This window comes from Acomys minous (genome assembly GCF_964271855.1).
Source record: "Acomys minous genome assembly, chromosome: 9".
Taxonomy (NCBI): domain Eukaryota; kingdom Metazoa; phylum Chordata; class Mammalia; order Rodentia; family Muridae; genus Acomys; species Acomys minous.
Window position 1 is genome coordinate 117,496,293 of NC_140490.1, and position 20,217 is coordinate 117,516,509.

Sequence of the window (20,217 nt, forward strand, 5' to 3'; positions counted from 1 at the left end):
TGGCCAGGACATTGTGGAAGCATCAGTCAGTGCTGCTGTGATTGCCCAGTCACGAAATACTCTATTAAGCCAAAGACTGGGTAATACTTTTTAAGTCTATATTCAGGAAATACTAACAGACTTAAGCATCTAAGCAGTCTCTGCCACGTGTGGTTTCTAGGCCACTGCAACTGAAGGACAGAAGGAGAACCTATATTTTCTGAAGGAGGTGAGGTTTCTTTGTTAAATTTTTACACCCAAATTCTCAGAACAAATGTTGAACAAGCCATGGATCTGTTTATAGTTCTGCCGAGCTCCTTGCTAGTCACCAGCACACCACCTCCATTGCTGCACACAAAATGTCCCCTTTCAGGAACATGTTTAATGAAAAGTGAGGTGTCCTCTGTAGAGATTGCAAGGGTGAACATTTTCTCCCTTAAATGCACATGCTTCAAGTTCTGGCATCTATTAAATCAATTGACTACTTTCTCTCTCTTCTGTTTCTGTTTGTTTGTTTGTTTGTTTGTTTTTGTTGTTTAGTTGGGAGTTTTTGTTTTATTTTGTTCTGATTTTTTTCAAGACAGAGTCTCTCTGTGTAGCCCTGACTGTCCTGGACTTGCTTCGTAGAACAGGTTGGCTTCGAACTCACAGCGACCCCACTGCCTCTGCCTCCTGAGTGCTGGGATTATAGGCATGTTAGACCATGCAGGATCCTATCCTGAATTTGCTTTTTGATTTTGTCATCTCTCAAACTATTTCCTGTTATCACACAGGTAGATACATTTGTTTTTTGAATTTTTGTGAGGTTTTCCTTTTTTAAAACTCTGTATCCTCTAATAAATGGTAAAAAATGTGAAGCATTTATGCTTCACATCAAAAGTTAGACTTTTATGTTCTTATAGTTATGCAGACGAGAAAACAGAACGCAATTACTGGAGTAAATTTAGCTTTTGTACAAAGAAAATCTCTGGTAGAACTATAATTATTATAATGGCATAGTAAACATACAGATTGTAACAGGCAGCTATTTTTCAGTATGATTATTATACTGTTGCTGTTACTAAAGCCAATTTACTATAGTTTTACTAGGCAAAATATTAGTTACTATGATTTTCATGTAATAACTATAGTTTGTTATGGTTTCATGATAAAACTAGAATGCTATTGTGATATATTTTATTATGATGTTCCCGTAAGTGGTAGAGAGGGACTTTCAGCTTGTTTCACAGCTCGTGTTTGAACTTACAGCGTGACCTAGAGCATGCCACTTGAGCTTTTTTCCATATTTTCCACTATGATAAGAGAAATATTCATTAAAATAATAATCCTATTAAAATATAAATCCCATGCTAATTAATTTCTTTTATATTCTCTTCATAGATTAATTACTATGAAATAGCAACCTTTTGCTACTGAGTGTGTATATGTTTGTATGTTCTTTGTCCCCATAGTGAATTAAGGACTGCTAATAACCATGATATTTGCTTTAAGAGTAAATAATGAAAGCTAGGTCGTGTCTGCGGAGGACATCGTTATTTTGCTCCAAACTTTATGCCTAGCTGAATCCTTCTCCGTTTAGTTTTTTCCCTTTGCATGTGGTTGTTTTTTTTTAAAATTAATCTGTAGCCTATCATGATTTCCTGTTTCTATATATTGCTAAATAGAGCGAGGCTGTTCTTAGAATTGTTTGTGCCACCCATTTCAATAGTCTTGATCTACAAAGCCAAGCAGCACAATCAAAGAGCTGGGGATGAGAGGCCTAAAAGATTTTTTAAAATGGCTAACTCTTCGGTATAAGATACAAGCAGTTAGGCAGACCGAGGGAGTAAGTCACCAGGGCTGCTTTCCCACCTAAGCTAACGTGATCCTGTTCCCTAGAAACCCACCCGGATGGCCACCGAAACTACAGCCAAAGGCCACATAACTGGTTGGGCCACCAGAACCACGTATGGCCTCGGTGCCTCTCTCTAGGTCATAAAGTTCCTTAAAGAAACGGAACTAAGAGGTAGGAACCCAGCTGTGAGGAGATTTAGGCTCACAGCTGCAGAGAAGAGCCCCACCGGAGACAGTGTTGTCTAGCGACTGACCCAAAGGGTCCCGCTGGAGATAGAGTTGCTAAGAGACCCAGTTTTATGGCCACGTTGCCTTCTGCCCACCGGAGATAGGGTTACTAAAAAACCAGACACTTCCCTGGACAAGGTAGTAGACAAAAAGAACAAAGAAAGCTAAGCCATGGGTGGTTTTGGCGCCTTTTTCTGTGGCCTGTCACTTTTGTACATTAGGCCTCCTTATGTTACTCAACCAATAGGGGCTTGCCAGGCTGGAGCCCCCTTGCTTTGGGGCGCTGGGCAGGATTGGAACCTATAAATTTACCCTCAAGGCTCTTTCTGGATACCACTGTGTTAGTGATGGTCAGAGCCCGGCTCGTGTCGAAAATTAAAAATTCCTTTTGTTTTTGCATTGATGTCAAGTTCTGGTGGTGTTTTTGAGGGTCTTGCGATCTGGGTACAGCAGGGAGATGACTCAATGGGTAAAGTATTGCTCAACATGTATAAGGACATGAGTTCAGATTACAAGGCCCCCATTTAAAAAAAAAAGCAAGGCATGGTGACACACATCTGTATCTCAAAGCCTACAAGGGGAGGGGTGTGTAAAGATAAACAGATGTTGCATGCTTGTTGGCCAGATAGTCTATTGAAAATGCCCAGTTCTATGTTCAGTAAAAAGATCCTACCTTAAAAGCTAAGGTGGAAAAGAAATTGATGAAGACATCAATATACCATTTTTCTAAACTCAGGATATGCCTATGTGTATGAGCATATGCCAGTGCACATTTGAGTACTAAACATACACAGAAACACAGACACACACAAACACACACATACATGCACACACATAAACACATAATTTTAAAAAAGAATACAGATTATGTGTTATACAAACATTTATTGTTCTAATCTTCATGTAACCTGTGTGAATAATGCATTCCTTGAGGTTTTAGTCATGTTACTCATATATTAATTTTTTATTTTAATCTATTAGTAGCCTAACAAGTAAATTATTATATAATGAGTAATTCTCCATTTCCCTTTCTCTGAAACTTATATCATTTGGGAGAAAACACTGAGATGGAGAGAAATCAAGATAAAAGAGGCCTTTTAAAAATTATTACCTTTCTGTTTTTGCATATACATTTATATTATTACTCATAAATACGATAAACTACATACAGCAAGAAGAACCGTGAAACAATTAGGGATTATAAAAATGTTACAGTCATAATGCTTTGGTTATTTGAATTTGGTAAACTTGATGATAGCATCATTCCTATCCTGGTGAGCCTAACATTTTGAATGTAAATAAATATCTATCATATTTCACCTTTATCAACTTAAAACTTCTGTCTAGACCTAAGAACATCTTAACCCCTAAACAACTAAGCTTAATTGTAAAACTAAACTATTTGGTCTTTATCCCCATCAGAGACATGAGATGAAATAAAAATTAATTACCTGAGCAAACAGGAAGTACAGGTTACCAGCTTCCAAAATGAGAACATGACAGACGGTTTGCTACCTGAATAGTCACCTAAAACTCTTTATAACATTGGAGCATCTTCTTCAGCCTTCTGGCCCAATATCTGACAAACATATCTCTGAGGCAGGAACTATTGAAGACTTGCTTACCCTGTTTTGGCAGGGTTTGGCCATGAACCCTGCCTGCATCCGCTTCCCGTTCTTTTGTCCTAAGAATATAAAATTTCTCACAAGCATTATACAGTCTAAAAATTATAAAGTATGCAGTGTGCGGGATGCACAGAACAATTAAAGTTAGTTCTCTGCCCTTTGTATAAGTATAAACATCTGTGACTCTTCGTTCATGCCATATGAAGAATTCAATGTAATAATAAACAACAAGGGTTCTGTCATCAACAACAAACATTTCCTATGCATAGACGGTCTCAGACCTATTCCCATGTAGTGAGATTAGCAATATAAGTTACCTGCTTGTACCGCAGTTTGAAATTCTTTACTTCCTTATTGTATCCCCCTCCCTCATCACTTCCCAATCCTACCCTCCCTACCCCATCCCCTCTCTCTCTACCTCTCCTAGTCCTCAGAAAGGGAAGCACTTCTCCCCTAATGTCTGACCTCAACCTATCAAGCCTCATCTGTACTACCTGTATCCTCTTCCACTGTTTCCTGGAAAGGCCACCATGCCAGGGGGAAGTGATCAAAGTTAAGGGTCCAGAGTTTATGTCAGAAGTAGTCCCTACTCCCTACATTGTGGGACCAAGAAGGATACCAGGCTGCCTATCTGCTATGTCTGAGCAGAGGGTTTAGGTCTATATCATACATGGTCCTTGGTTGGTGCATCAGTCTTTGTATTGTAGTGTGGTTATCCTGTATTATGTGGCTAATATCCACTTATCAATGAGTATATTCCATGCATGTCTTTCTGGGTCTGGTTTACCTCACTCCGGATGATCTTTTCCAGTTCCATCCATTTGCCTAAAAATTTACAAATTTCCTTGTTTTTAATAGCTGAGTAGTATTCCATTGTGTAAATGTACCACAGATTTCTTCATCTATTCTTCAGTGGAGGGACATCTAGGTTGCTTCCAGAATCTGGCTATGAATAAAGCTGCGATGATCATTGTTGAGCAAATTGATTTTAGTTACTATCCATTTAGTTTCATATTAATCATAGGCTTGCTGTATATTGCCTTTATCATTTTGACATACGTGCCTTGTATCCCTGCTCTCTCCAAGACTTTAAACATGAATGTGTGTTGGATTCTGTTAAATGTTGTTTCAGCATCTATGGAGATGATTATATGGTGTTTATTTCTTTCATTTTGTTTATATGATGAGTTACATTGATGGATTTCTGTATATTGAGCCATCCCTGCATGCCTGGAATGAAGCCTACTTGGTCATGGTGAATGATATGTCGATGAGTCAGTTTTCAAGTATTTTATTGAATACTTACATCAATGTTCACAAGAGAAATTGGTCTGAAATTCTCTTTCTTTGTTGAGTTTTCCTGTCCTTTGACTATCAAGGTGACTGTAACCTCATAGAATGAGTTTGGTAATGTCCTTCCTGTTTCTATTTTGTAGAATAGTTTGAAGAGGATTGGTATCATCTCCTCTCTGAAGGCCTGGTAGAATTCTGTGCTGGATCCGTCAGGTCCTGGGCATGTTTTGGTTGGGGACTTTTGATGACTGCCTCTATTTCCTTAGGAGATATAAGACTCTATACACTTCAGGGTCTCTTTTCCCAAGTTCTGATTCATATTTTCAGGTTTAACAATTACAGTATATTACACAGATCTGATATGTAATGAGTGTCATCCTCTGCTCTTCTGCATTCTTGGCAGCTTGCTCAGGAATGGCTCTGATGCCTGGGTTGCTGCTAGGGCGCTTGCTCAGTCCTCAGAATCATGATCCAGAAAGAGACAGCCAAGAAAGCCCGGGTGCATTCTAAGCCTTGTGCATTTGGTGTAGAAGGGGAGTCTAAGTTGAGACAAAAGACAAAGGAACAAAAGGACAGATGACGAAAAGGACCAGGCCAGAAAGGCAGGACCACAGAGGGTAAAAAGACTCAAAAGGGCAGGACAAGAAGAAAGGGGACTACAAAGGTCTGTAAGGGAAGGACCAAAAAGGTGACCCCCTCCCAAGAGTCCAGTGTTTTTAAGCCCTGGGAGTTGTGAAGAGAGGAGGTCTCAGAATATGGCTTCTGTGTATAGTAAATATCCTGAGAGCCTTATCTCTGAAAGAGGAACCAGCCCTTGGTAATCCAGAGATGGCTTTGAAGTTTTTATCAGAGCAGGACCAGGTCTGTGACACCTCTTACCAGATGGGACTTAGGAGCCCTACTGCGATCAAAAGGGAGTCACCCTCTGCCCACAACCCCCAACCAGAGAAGGCAGGACTTCGAGCTTGCCCAGCAGTGCATCCCAAATGAGTTTCTTCTCTCCCCCTGCCTCCAGCCTCTGAGCTTCTCAGTTCTGCTGCCTTTGATCAAGAGAGTGACTATTTGTATTCTCATAATCATTCAAATTAGAACCCGGACAGATGGTTCCTATTGTTTTTAGGTTCTGTCATTCATCTTCAATTGAATACAGGTCAAAACTATGCTGAATCTGTACCCTCTTGTTTCTTAACTATTATAGAATCATTTAAAAATTTAAGTATCATCACTGAGCTTATTATTAAGAACGTCCTAACGTTTTGCTCCATGTCCAGTCGTTCACACATCCCTATTTCATCTGATTATCTTTTACACTGAAAGAGTTGGTCTCCTAGACACAGGAAGATGGATTAACTTGCTATGCCCATAAAGATAAGGATATAAAATTTAAAGATATAAAGGTATAATGACAAGTGTTTAGACTACGTAGGCTTGCGGCTATTGAGTAACTCAGTGCAGATCACTGCGTCTTTCCACCACCCCACATCTGGTTGCAATCCTTGTTCCAAAAATCTCCGAAAGTCTCAACATTGTGTAAACACTGCTCCCCTTTTGTCCCCTAACAGCTTACAGCCAATTACAGCAGGAGAAAGAATAGGGCTGTACTTCTTGACAGCCAGAGGAGAGTGAGTTAGAGGATGAAGTAGGAGATTCAGCCATGGGAGAGGTCCAAGAGACATCAGGAGGAGCTGGAGCAGAAAACCTTCAAAGTACAAGTATCTCTGGGATATATGCTAGGAGGAAACCATTTAGTTTAGAGGGTTAAGAGTAGAGTGATAACTGCTCAGGTATTGTGCTGTGAAGCTTATTAAGCAAATACAAAGGAGTCTCAGTTAGTTGTGTGATAGAAACCGAGAAACAAACACAGTTTTATATAAAAAAAAAATACTTTTAACAAGAATACAAAGGGAAATCGCAGCACTATAGGACAGCGTTTGTAGCAAGTTCTGTACTAGTGTCTGTTACCTGACCAGACACAGGCAGTGGGCTAGGTTTATGGTACCAGAAATAAATTATTTCCTATTGAGAATGCTTTATGTCCCATTAGATGGCTGTTGGTTCTCCTGAAGAGATTAGTACCACTAATGCACATTTCTGGATATCTTGTCATTCTAGTCTTTGTTGGGGTTTGTAGACATTACAGCTGGGAAGGACTATTGATTGCTTTTCTCCCTTGGCCGCTTGCATTGACCCTTCCGGTGCTATGAGATCTAGTGTTCCGGACTCTCAGTTTCTTTCCTCCAAGTCCTGTGTCTCAGATGTGTGATATCTTCTACAATAGGATATGATCTTTAATTTCTCAGAAGCAAACAAGATCAATGATATCAACCTGTATCGTTTCAGGGACTCTTGGACTTCCCTGATCAAAATCTTGAAAGAATTATCCCAATGCTTAGTTCTGGGGTTTTTGTTAGAAAAACTATGGCTTTTGGGGGAGTATTTATCAGTGTGCATTGAATAACTTCATTTAAACCACATGCGTGCGCATGTGCACACACACACACACACCTACATATATACAATTTTTACACTTACATATGCAATGCTAAGTACACATAATATGATTTCCTATGGCCTTTTCAAATGCCTTTAGTCTTATTTGTCCTTTCTCTTTCTTCTTCTGTGTTTCCCTCCTCCTGCTTCCTCAGGTATATCTCTCCTCATTCTGTTTTTCCCATTTCCCCCCTCACAGCTCCAGAGTCTTGCTTCACATCTCTAGTGTGTCTTTTTCCCCCCTCTCCCTTAGTCCCCTTTTACGTCTTGGTATCTAAAATTACTCCAGGTGGTATACTTACATCTAAAGGTTCAGAGCTAGGACCCACAAGTAAGAGAGTGTGTGTAGAGTTTATCATCCTGGGTTTGGGTTGTCACACTCATTGCATTTTGTAGTTTCATCTACTGACCTGTAAATTTTATTTTATGTGTATTTGAATACTATTCTATTGTGTATTTGAATCACACTTTCATTACTCATTGTAGCTATTGTGAATAAATTGGCAATGAACATGGCTGAGTCCTGAGTGAGTATCAGTGGCATAGGGTGTCTTCTACGCCTACAAAGTTGTATACTGGTGCACTCTCTAACTGCATTCTAAGCATTTATCCTTACATGTAGCTTTTACTCATCATGAATGAAGTTTATTTTTGCAGTACATGGCGACACTTACAAAAACCAGTAACTTGTTATGGTGCCCAGTCCTAGGTTATATTGCTACAATGCAACCCTTACATCTAAAGCTCAGGAAACATTAAGGAAAGAGGATGTGGAAATTTTGTAAGAACCAGATTACTAAAAGAAGATCAGCTGAAAGATTTGTCTTCTAGATATATTAGAGAAGCCACACCCATGACATTTCAATGACAAAGTTGCCTAAACAAGATCAGCACAATGGAAGCACAGGTTTATCTGTCAGTATTGATGGGGGAACCCTCACAACCTCCCACTCCTACATTAAGAGCTACCAGCTACTGAGGGAGGGACAGCCAGTCTTCTCCAGAGTTGAGCTGCTGATGGGTTATTTAATCCCAACTGTTCAACTTTAAGCATATATATGACATTAAGTGAACATGGCAAGCCATCTGATGTATGGACACTAAATGTTTCCTACTAAGATTCCATTTCTGTAAAGACCTCATAAATGCTATCTGATAGAATTTTTAAAGTTTTATTCTGTGTGTGTGTGTGTGTATTTGTGTGTATACATGCATGTGAAGGCCAGATGTTGGCTTCAGATGTCTCCCTAATTTATGCTTTATCATATATTTAGAGGTAGTGCCTCTCACTGAACCTAGAACTCATTGACCATTGATTCAGCAAGATTAGCCAGCTGTGGAGATGTCCAGAAAGTCTCCCTTCTATACCCAGCTAGCTGGTCACCAAGCATTGAGGCCAAAAGCTTCTGGTACTACGTTTCATTGTCCACATGGGTGGTAGAAATCCAAACTCAGGCCTTTTGCAGCAAGCACTTTACTGATTGAAACTTCCCTCCCATTTCCTCAAGTCTTGGTAAGGTTTTAGATCACAGTGGCAGTTAACTGCTGGTGATGAGAAGGAAAGTGGGAGGCTAAAAAGACCAAAGGGAGGTGCCTTCTCCTTAGTCATTACAGGAGTGTTTGTTTTGGGAGATTTGTTAAAGTACACTTAACAATTTGTGTGTGTGTGTGTGTGTGGTGTGTGTGTGTGTGTGTGTGTGTGTGTGTGTGTGTGTGTGTTGTGTGTGCAAACACACTTTTCCCTACTTGTATATTTCAATAAAAATATAATAAAAGCCTCATTGTTTGTACTTCTTTACTCTCTCAACACAGTATGTTATCTTCTTGCTTAGTTTCATTGCCAGATGTTTGAAAGGAATAATCGATGCCATTTTCTCTCTCTGTTTTTATATTCCACTCCTTCCCAGCACAGTACAATCTAGCTTTTGCCTTGCTGCTCTGGAAGTGCTTTTGTTGAAATAACCAGTGACCTCCTAGCTCATAATTATCTTCTCTCCAGGGCTCGTTTTACTTGACCTATCCAAGCCGTCTGACTCTGCTGACCACCCCCTTCTCCGTAATCCATTCTTCCCCTGTCCCATCCTCACTCTTTTTCTTGCTCTTTGATAATTTCAATTAAGTCTTCCTTCTCCCTTGCTTGACCCCCAAACCCTGGTGTTTTTCAGTTCTTCTTGTGGTGTATGTTATAAAATCAGAACTAAAACATACCTGCCTCGATGTAGTTTCTATATTTCAAGACATTTTTTTAAAACTAAGAATGATTTTTTTTTACTGTATAATATTAGCCGGTTTCACATACATATAAAAATCCATGTTTCTGTCATTGGAACTTTAATAATTAAAAAATAACATGCCAGGCAATAGATATTATATAGAAGTTTATTAAATGAGCACGGGGGAGAGAAGAAAAGGGGGGAAGGTACCCCAGAGAAGGACAGAGACAGAGAGGAATAGAGAGGAGGGAGAGAGGTGTGAGAGAGATGAGAGAGAAAGGGGGTCAGAGGTCAGAGAGACAGGTGAGGCGAGTCTGTCCTTTTATATACTGGGCAGGGCCACACTCCCATGGTAGGTAGTTAACGGCATCACAGGCAGACTGAAGCAGAATCCTAACATTCCTCCCTTTTCCTATAATTAAAAAAATGAGGAACATTGGATTGGTTTTATGTAAGGTAGTTAAAATACATAAATGTAGGTAAAGGGAAAAAGAGAGAGAGAAAGCAAGAGTAACAAAATGTCCAGATGATGTGGCTAATGGGAAGGAAAAGCTCTGTCCTGAAAGTTTAGGGTGGAGGGCAGGGTATGGCATCCATGGCTTGCAGCAGAAAGGGACCCAGGCGTGCTGGGAGAACCTGGAGCTGTTTTTCTCGGGTATGTAACACACCATTCCATCCTTTCGTAAATGGATAAAGTGTTACGTGATCATTGTCTTTGACTGCTTATTGCTCACAGTAGAGCAGTGACAGGGGGTTAGAAGGATGAAATGTCGGCCAGGTCCCAGAAAAACAAGCGGTCACATTTGCTGTCCAGGGTCTGAGAACATCTGTGGCTGGGAGGGTCCAGCCGACCCCATCTGTGAGGTTGGACTGGAGCACCTGTGGGCAGCTGCTTCGACAATGTCCTGGATGTAGGAGGACTGGCAGGACACTGGAGCATATATATGGGCAGAAGACAAAGTTAGTAGGTTAGGGAGAAAGTTCCCTTTAGGTGTACATTTGAAATTTTGGGAGAGCTAAGAAAAGGTTTGAACATGGGGAACTTCCTTCCATTTTACCCAATTGCTGACAATAATTTAAAAGGTTTAGTTTTGGATCTGTCCAAGTTTGGTTGCAGAGGTGTGTAAGCTTAGCATCCCTTAATGTGGGCATAGGAATTTGAAATTCTCCAGAAGGCATCCCAGAGGAGCCTGGAGAGGCAGTGAATGGACTGTTTCTCACGAGTAGGTGAAGTCAGTAATCCATTAGGGCATCCCCAGAAATGGACTGTGATTCAAAGACAGGGACACAGACTTATCTAGTGACTCATCAGGGCTGGTTAGTGACCAGAAGAATGCACAGTTCTGTGACTGAGTTGGCTCAGAGGGCACAGCCACCTAGTGTACTAGGATTTTTTGGAGGCCAAATGGCAGCATTAGGACTGTGTCAGAGTTCTCACCCTGTGGAAATAGTCCTAGTTGTAGGTCAGCGAAAAGGACCAGCCACAGCCATGTAGACCAGGGATGGCTACCTCCACTCTTAGTGAACCAGAGAGGTGTCATGGTCTCTTGCACTCAGGGAAGTGTTTACATGAATAAGATGGGAGAATTAAGCAGGTTTTGGATGCAGAAAGGTGACAATCAAGTACTTAGGGGAGTCCCAAAACCAGGGAAAGGTGGAGGAAGCCCACCCTCAGAGGTAGGAGAAACTTAGACTGTTGGTTGACAGTGCTTATCTGGATTCCATTTGACCTGAGATATGGTTTTTTTTTTTGTAAGCTTACAAGAATCCTTTAAAGTTTACAAAAAGATAAATTTTAGACATGTTAGCATCATCGTTGTTTGCAATCTGTAGTAAAACACATTCTAGGAAAAGGCAGTAGACATATAGCACAGCAGAGGCTTTGTGTAAAAAGTATGAATATTTTTTTGAGGTGAGCATAGCCTTCTGGGTCTTTCCTGGCCCCTGTGAAACAGTAACCCGGGGAGAACATCCTGTAGAGCAGGATGACAACTGCTCAGGTTAGCGCCACTACACATCATGAAAGAGGGGCTTCTTCCCCCTGTTCAGAAGGTTGGATGTTTGTAATTAAAGCAGAGTGAGAAACATCTTTAAGAAAAGGACAAACAAAAGGAAATTTAAAATCTTGAGCTGGGAACTATGATAGGATCATATAGTGGAATGTTTTACCATAGTTAGAGCTACACTGATCAGTGATAACACTCTTAGCAGTTAATACAACAATAGCACAGAAATAGGATGAATAAAGCATCTTTTTAGACATTTTAAACTTTACAACTTGCATGTACCAACTTAAAACACAATTTTAGAACTTCTAACATTCTTTTTAAAAATATATTTTATTAATTTATTCATATTACATCTCAGTGGTTATCCCATCCCTTGTATCCTCACATTCCTCCCTCCCTACCATTTTCCCCTTACTCCCCTCCTCTATGACTGTGACTGAGGGGGATTTCCTCCCCCTGTATATGCTCATAGAGTGTCAAGTCTCTTCCTGGTAGCCTGCTGTCCTTCCTCTGAGTGCCACTAGGCCTCCCCATTCAGGGGATGTGGTCAAATATGGGGCACCAAAGTTCATGAGAAAGTCAGACCCCACTCTCCACTCAGCTGAGAAGAATGTCCTGTCCATTGGCTAGATCTGGGTAGAGGTTTGAAGTTTACTGCATGTATCAACCTTAAAACACCTTTTGGGACCTTCTAACATTCATAACTTGCAGGTGTCAACCTTAAAGCAGAATCCTAACAGGGACATTATGAAATTTTGGTGATCTTGAATTCACACTTTTGAGGAGGCAACAATTTTCCAAAGCCAATTTTTCATATGTTTTTTAGTACAAGAGAAGTGCCCTTCACAGGTGCACTAAGAGAGCCTGCTGGGAAGTCCTAATGTACTTGAGTCTTTTGCCATATGGTTTTAGAGCAGATCTGCCCCACAGTAGGAAAAAAAATTACCCAGCAAATTCCTCTAAATTCTTCTGCCCCATGTCGGGGAAAACAATACTATGAGGATTAGAATAGTCCATAACTCTGTAAACCCAACGCAGACCAGAGCCCAGCATAGAAATAGGGGTTGGACATACAAATTCATTTCTAAGTGAATACTGATTATTAGCATGGAGATGAAAAGAAGTTTTAGTTGGCTATATGCCAGGAGAAGACCACACACCCAAGAATAAGTGGGCTGTACAATTTTTTTTATAATTTTTTTAAAGGAAAAGGAAATTCTTATGTATGTTTTCTATGAAGGACACCATTTTGGGGGATTTATTCTTATTCTTTATTCTTATTCTTACTCTTTCTTATTCTCTCTCTCTCTCTCTCTCTCTCTCTCTCTCTCTCTCTCTCTCTGTCTCTCTCTGTGTATATACGTGTATGTGTGTGTGTGTGTGTGTGTGTGTGTGTGTGTGTGTGTGTTGTATTTAGTCAGTTTAATTTTGCATTTGATATCAATGTATGTAATACTGGGAAGAGTCATGTCTACCTGTGGCTAATAAACTGAATTGTAGACTTGATTAAATACCAGTAATGTGCTCGGTATCTAGAGAAGAAAGACAATAGAGATGGGTGGTTTCTGAAATAAAGCTCAGAATGAACGGACCCAAGAAATGAGATATTAAAAAAAAAAAACAGGTAGCAAAGGATAAGAAAGAAAGAAGACTGAGCAAGAGAAGGTATACTATGATAAAAAGGGAGCATTAGAGATTCAGATCTGATAAATCAGTCCATTCACATCTGAGTTTGGGAAGAAACTCACCCAGGAAACTCCTCTAAACTCTTCTGTTTAAGAGAAGCTTAGTAGAGTCGCGAGTCCTTAGATGTAAGAAGATAAGCAGCTACAAGCAAGGGGCACTGTGTGTGTGTGTGTGAGTGTGTGTGTGTGCAGACACTTTTTAAATACAAATGTCAGAAACGAGACTGTTTTATTCTGCTTCTTTTTCGAAGTCTTACCTCTGCTGATGAGTTAATGCATTTACACTTCTGGAGTCACAGTTGTTATTAGTGTAATGAAAGCACTCGGTGCTTCCAAGGTAAAAAGCAACCAAACGACCCCAAATCCCCTTAACAAGTCACATCGAGTTCAAAGTAGTTTAATCAGTAATAAATACAGCAGCAACACATGGAAGCAGTGTATAACTTCTACACCTGTTCTACACATGTATGGCTTGACAAAACAGTTGATAAAGTGGGGAGACATTTTCATCGTGTTTTAATAGGCAAGACACAAGGCAAGACTAAGATAAACTAACAAGTAACAAAAGAGCAGTTCTTGAGCCTCCAATATACCTCATATAATTTTCAGGAATTCTGTAAACCGATGAAGTTGGTGGGACAGCAGTAGTCAGTACCTCTAATATTTTAACAATTATTGTTTGCCAATTAAGATTTGAATGTAGAATTCACTTACCCCATTAATTCTCACTATAAAATGTAGTATAGGAAATTCAAACAGAAGAAGCAAACAAAAAAAAATAAGACTTCTATTTTTAAATGTTACAGGCTTGCTGTTTGCTAGATATGGTTTCCGCCTAGCATTTCTGGTTATCTTAACTCTTGCCTTTTCTGTAGACAAGCAGGTATTTTAAAATGCACGTATGAAGTGTGTGTCTCTGCATGTGAGCTCACATCTGTATATGTAACTCTAAGTACAAGTGTTTAGATGGAATAAAGAGGGAAATTATATAATTATATTTTAACCTCAAAAAATAAAACAAATACCTAATAAAGAAATTGTAATTTTAATCAGAAAACAAAAGTAGATAAAACAAAATGTATTTATTTACACATCCTGAGAGGTGTTTTTTTTTTTAAAGTTTCTTTCCACATTTGGTGCTCAAGATTTATTTTTATGTTTGTCTCTAGCAGAAAACATGTATGTAGGAAAGGGAGTCTTGAGCATGAATCACAGACACAGAAAATAAGGTCTGAGTGCCCTCTTTCCCTTTCTCTCATGGCACTTTTGTGTAACTTCTCTTTTTTTAAATTTTATTTTATTAATTTATTCATATTACATCTCAACGGTTATCCCATCCCTTGTATCCTCCCATTCCTCCCTCCCTCCCATTTTCCCCTTACTCCCCTCTCCTATGACTGTGACTGAGGGGGATTACCTCCCCCTGTATATGCTCATAAGGTATCAAGTCTCTTCTTGGTAACCTGCTATCCTTCCTCTGCGTGCCACCAGGCCTCCCCATCCAGGGGACGTGGTCAAATATGAGGCACCAGAGTATGTGTGAAAGTCAGACCCCACTCTCCACTCAACTGTGGAGAGTGTCCTGTCCATTGTCTAGATCTGGGTAGGACTTCTTAACATGCTCTATAGTCAAGAACACAGGGGGAGGAGGCAGTGTTACTCATAGAGATGTCTGAGTCTGAAGGGATTCCAGTGCTGTGCAAGCGTGGTTTTGTCTTATATCTGTAATCAACATGAAAAGAGCAGAAGGAGTTGCACTTGATTTTTCCACCTACAAAATAAGTTGATAAGAAAAATGTGTGCCAGGGGTCCCGCTCAAACTAAGGCACCAGCCAAGGACAATACAGGCGGTAAACCTTAAACCCCTACCCAGATCTAGCCAATGGACAGAACATTCTCCACAGTAGAGTGGAGAGTGGGATATGACTTTCTCACATACTCTGGTGCCTCATATTTGACCATGTCCCCTGGAGGGGGAGACCTGGTGGCACTCAGAGGAAGGACAGCAGGTTACCAAGAAGAGACTTGATACCCTATGAGCATATACAGGGGGAGGTAATCCCCCTCAGTCACAGTCATAGGGGAGGGGAATAAGGGAAAAATGGGAGGAAGGGAAGAATGGGAGGATACAAGGGATGGGATAACCATTGAGATGTAACAAGAATAAATTAATAAAGGAGGAAAAAAAGAAAAATGTGTGCATTATTCATTTAAAAAAACATGAAAGAACACAGTGAACATGTTTCATGTGAGGGATTCTCACTAGACCACAGACTTGGACATGCTATGTGCTCACTCATTTACTTTCAGAAATTTCCATAATCTGTAAACACGAATTGCTCATTGGCAAAGTTTAGACTGGACAAAACATTTTGTTTTCATAAATTTCATCTAAAATTTTAGTGCATGTGTAGGCTCTATGTTGTATTAATATGAAGATCAAGGAACAAGACACATGACAGTTTCCAATCTCTGTTGTAGATTAATACACATTTCATTTTATAACAAAGCAAACAGAATGATATCTATGGTACCTGTATTTTTTTTAAATGGGCAATAATATTAATACTGATGTGTAATATCTGGTCACCCTCGTTTGAGGTATATAAAGACCTCATTAGATTTTTCTTATTTGCAAAGGCAACATATATTTCTTCTTAATGTGGATTCATTAAATCTAATGTGGATTCATTAGATTTAGGCTTTGAAATGGAAATTTCTGTTATTCAGTGTATTCAGAGAAGATCACCAAGATTTCTCCGCACAGTTCTAAAGGGATACAAATATTCTGTCAGAGGCCAGACAGGAATAGGGCAGAATAGGGAGGGAAGGGGGGTGGGAGCAGGAAGATACAAAGGATGGGATAATAGTCAAGATGTATTCTTAGTAAATTCAAGTTAAAAAATACTTTCCCAAGTTTATAAATAACATTTAGATTCAATAGTAGAGACCTTAAGTTTTAACTCTATTAATGTAATACTGTACCTACATAATGTCTAAAGCCTTCCTCCTTCCAGACCACTCTCTACCTTGTGGTCTGCTGGTCCTCACTGGCATTCCATGGCTCTCTGGATAAGACTCGCATTTCAATGCCCTCCCCTCCTCTTAGGGATTCTATAAATCCTTCTTCAGTCTTAGTAGCCAGTGGCTTATTCACAACTTTTTTTTGTGTGTATGTGACTACTTCTGTTAGAATTTGTTTGTACATTCCCGTAATACCTTGTTAATGGGATTGTGCAGATGACCTTAGCGTGCCACACTAATTAGCTATGTCATCTGAAAGAACGCAGACATCTTGATTTCAGGAAGCTCAGGTCTTTTACAGAAGCTTACAATGGCATTTGAGAGGTAAATCTCTAAAAGCGCTCCAACACTAACTGAGCACAAACTGACACGTTGATGAAGTTTGATTAACAAGATCCTAGATCACACGTCGGATGCCTAGAGAGTGGCGGTTCTTTTGTAGAAAGGCTTTAGAAAACTCTCCTAAGGGGAATGCATGAGGGGGAATGACATGGGACTAGCTGGAATTCTTATTTTCACACTATGTTCCAAGTTAAAAGCTGTATAGATGGCTGTAAGACCCGGTCTACATTTTCCTGTGGGTAAGAGACAATCTGAGTGAAGTTTCCTGCTAGTTTTTTTTCTCCTTTATTAATTTATTCTTGTTACATCTCAATGGTTATCCCATCCCTTGTATCCTCCCATTCTTCCCTTCCTCCCATTTTCCCCTTATTCCCCTCCCCTATGACTGTTCCTGAGGGGGATTACCTCCCCCTGCATATGTTCATAGGGTATCAAGTCTCTTCTTGGTAACCTGCTATCCTTCCTCTGAGTGCCACCAGGTCTCCCCCTCCAGGGGACATGGTCAAAGGTGAGGCACCAGAGTGTGTGAGAACGTAATATCCCACTCTCCACTCTACTGTGGAGAGTGTTCTGTCCATTGGCTAGATCTGGGTAGGGGTTTAAGGTTTACCGCCTGTATTGTCCTTGGCTGGTGCCTTAGTTTTTTTATTGGCATGTACATCTTCCTCCCAAAGGCACTTGCCAACTCCTGAGATTGAATGGAGCATCCGATGGCTCGAAAGAAACCGTGAAGAGATGAGCTTAGATTTTTCCGAAACTGATGATTAATCTCCTTAAACTTAACCTACTTGGAAACAGAAGCTGTTAGAGTTTAACTGGGAAAGGAGTATGTTGATGAATTGAGATGAAAAGGCAAAATAAGAATTCTGATAATGTCTCAGAAAATTACAAAAATAGTTCAGAAAAGAAAAAATATCGAAGTGTTTTGTGAAGTCATTTGGATATTTTTCCTCTCAAATATACTTATTCAGCAATATTTTTTCTGAAATTAGAAAACTGTAAATATTTATTGTAATGGATTTTCTTTTGAACTTCACTTTTGCTAGAGAGCTTTCACATCTTTATTATTCAAAGCCCAGTTTGGTCCAATATTTCTTACCATATATTAGTTTTTTCAACCTTTTCCCTGTGAGTTACACATCTTATGGAATGCATTCTCAATGCTTGAGTATAAATTAAAATTTGTAATATTTTCATCTTTACACTCATGGTCCACTGCCCAAGTATTTTCTCAATAAATCCTTAGTCAAGCTGTCTTGGACTTAACAGGACAGCTCACTTCATGGAGGTAACATCTGTTAGAGTCATTTTGAAAGCTGAAGAGCTAATAGTTAATTTGTATTCGTTGGTTTCCTTCTGTAGTTTAATCTGTTTCCTTCAGGATTCCATATCTGTCTTGTAAAGTGTTTAATTGTATCTTTATTTCACTGATTATCATGCTTCAGAGGATTTTAAAAACACATTCACATTTATGTAATTTTGTGAAGCATGTTTTATACTTCTTTCCCCCTTTTTATTATTGTGACACAGAGTCTCATTGCTTTTTTGTTTGTTTCCAGTGTAGTAATTTTACTACTTTTGTAGATAATTCTGTCTTTCAATTTCATAGAACTCATTTTGAACTTCAGGGTTGTTTTGGAAGCAGTAGTTGGTCTATTTTCAAGTCTTTTGATGGCTTGATTGGAAAACAAAGTGGCCATGCTTGGCATTTTCTGGGGACAAATGTATACTTATATTTTATAACAGTAATTTTGCCTTTGATTTATGATATTTTGTTTTTAGTGATTTAACTTGGTATCATTGCAATTTCATGTTGAGCTAAAGGCTAAATGAATATAACTTTTGCTGCAGCAGCACCTCTCTGTTACACAGCTCTTCCAAGTTTATGCTCTTTACTCCAAAGCTCACTATTTTGCGTTTACCTGTGGTGCGCTACATTTGCCATGTATTAGTGCAGACACTTAGATAGTCTCCATTTTGATGCATTCATTAGAATGTTGCTCTGTCTTGATTTTCTAGTCGTTTAAAAATAATCTACAGAAAAGTAGATTAATGGTAAACTCTATCTGACCTCGTTTGTGTTTTTTTTTTTCAAAGTCAGGTAAATTATGAAAAACTTAACAGGGGAAAAAGAAATAATGGTGGGGTACCTTTGCTATCTTGCCCTTAGTTTTTACATGAGCTCCACTCACTGTACATTATGATAACAGCAGAAGCTACTTACAGGGCCTAACAGGAGCTGATATGACTTGTTCACAGGTCCCACCTAATAAATGAGATTTGTGTCTCACCTGCCTCTGTCCTTCTGCTCAGACATATTCGTGAGTCTCAGTGGACAAGGCTACAGGTACTAGAATTTCCTAAACTGTGCTGATTGGAGCTGTGTGAAAAGCAATGACAACATGATTAATTGAGTCAAATACAATTACTGGAACCATATATGAGTGAAAAGGTATTTATGAATTTTGAGTTGATAAGTTAAATTTATTCAGATAAATTGGTAAATATAATAGTAGAAATGTGTACAGTGAGTACTACAATTATGATTTTTTTTTTGCTATTGTGTTCTAGTATAACCAGGGAACTGGAATTCCATCAATTTTTCATATCAATGATTGCTCCTGACAGAAATACTCCCACGAGAAACCTGAGTGGATTATCCAGGTGACTTTCTTGGCTTCATATATGTTTAGTAGAGTTCAAAGGATTTTCTTTAAAATTGAATTGGAAACTATTTCTTAGAACTAAGGATTTAAATACTTGGATTTAAAAGTAAAGGGAGTGTCTTAGACTTGCATTCTGACTCACGGAGATAATCCCTGTAAACAAACAAAAAATGGAAGTCAGTGGGTAAAATGCTGGCTGCACAGATGAGAGGAACTGAGTTCAAGCCTGGCCTCTACACAAAAATACAACAAGCAAGCAATGTGCATATCTATTTTGAGTATTGCAGAGGGTTCCTCGACTAGCCAGCTAGTCTTGCTAAATGTGTGAGCTCTACGTCTGGTAAGGGACCCTAGTGTAAAAATAAATAAGACAGAGAGTAATTGAAGAAGACATACAATTGACCTCTGGCCTGCGCACGCACGCACACACACACGAACACACACACACACACACACACACACACACACACACACAGAGAGAGAGAGAGAGAGAGAGAGAGAGAGAGAGAGAGAGAGAGACAAAGAGAGAGACAGAGACAGAGAGACAGAGACAGAGACGCACAGACAGACACAGAGAGAAAGACAGAGACAGAGAAAGAGAGATGGAGAGACAGAGACAGAGAGAGAGACAGAGACAGAGAGACAGAGAGAGAAACAGAGAGAGAGAGACAGAGACGCACAGACAGAGACAGAGAGAGACACATACACACACACACACACACACACACACAGAGAGAGAGAGAGAGAGAGAGAGAGAGAGAGAGAGAGAGAGAGAGATACAGAGACACACACACACACACACAGAGACAGAGAGAGAGAGAGAGAGAGAG

General features: G+C 39.6%; 1 long non-coding RNA gene across 1 annotated transcript in view; it reads left to right on the forward strand.

Moving 5' to 3' along the window:
- LOC311605451 overlaps positions 1-20,217 on the forward strand; it is a 141,107-nt gene that overhangs the window by 87,515 nt on the left and 33,375 nt on the right. Inside the window, exon 4 of the long non-coding RNA XR_014781955.1 lies at positions 19,293-19,385. This is a non-coding gene — a long non-coding RNA (uncharacterized lncRNA). The remainder of the gene's footprint in view (positions 1-19,292; positions 19,386-20,217) is intronic.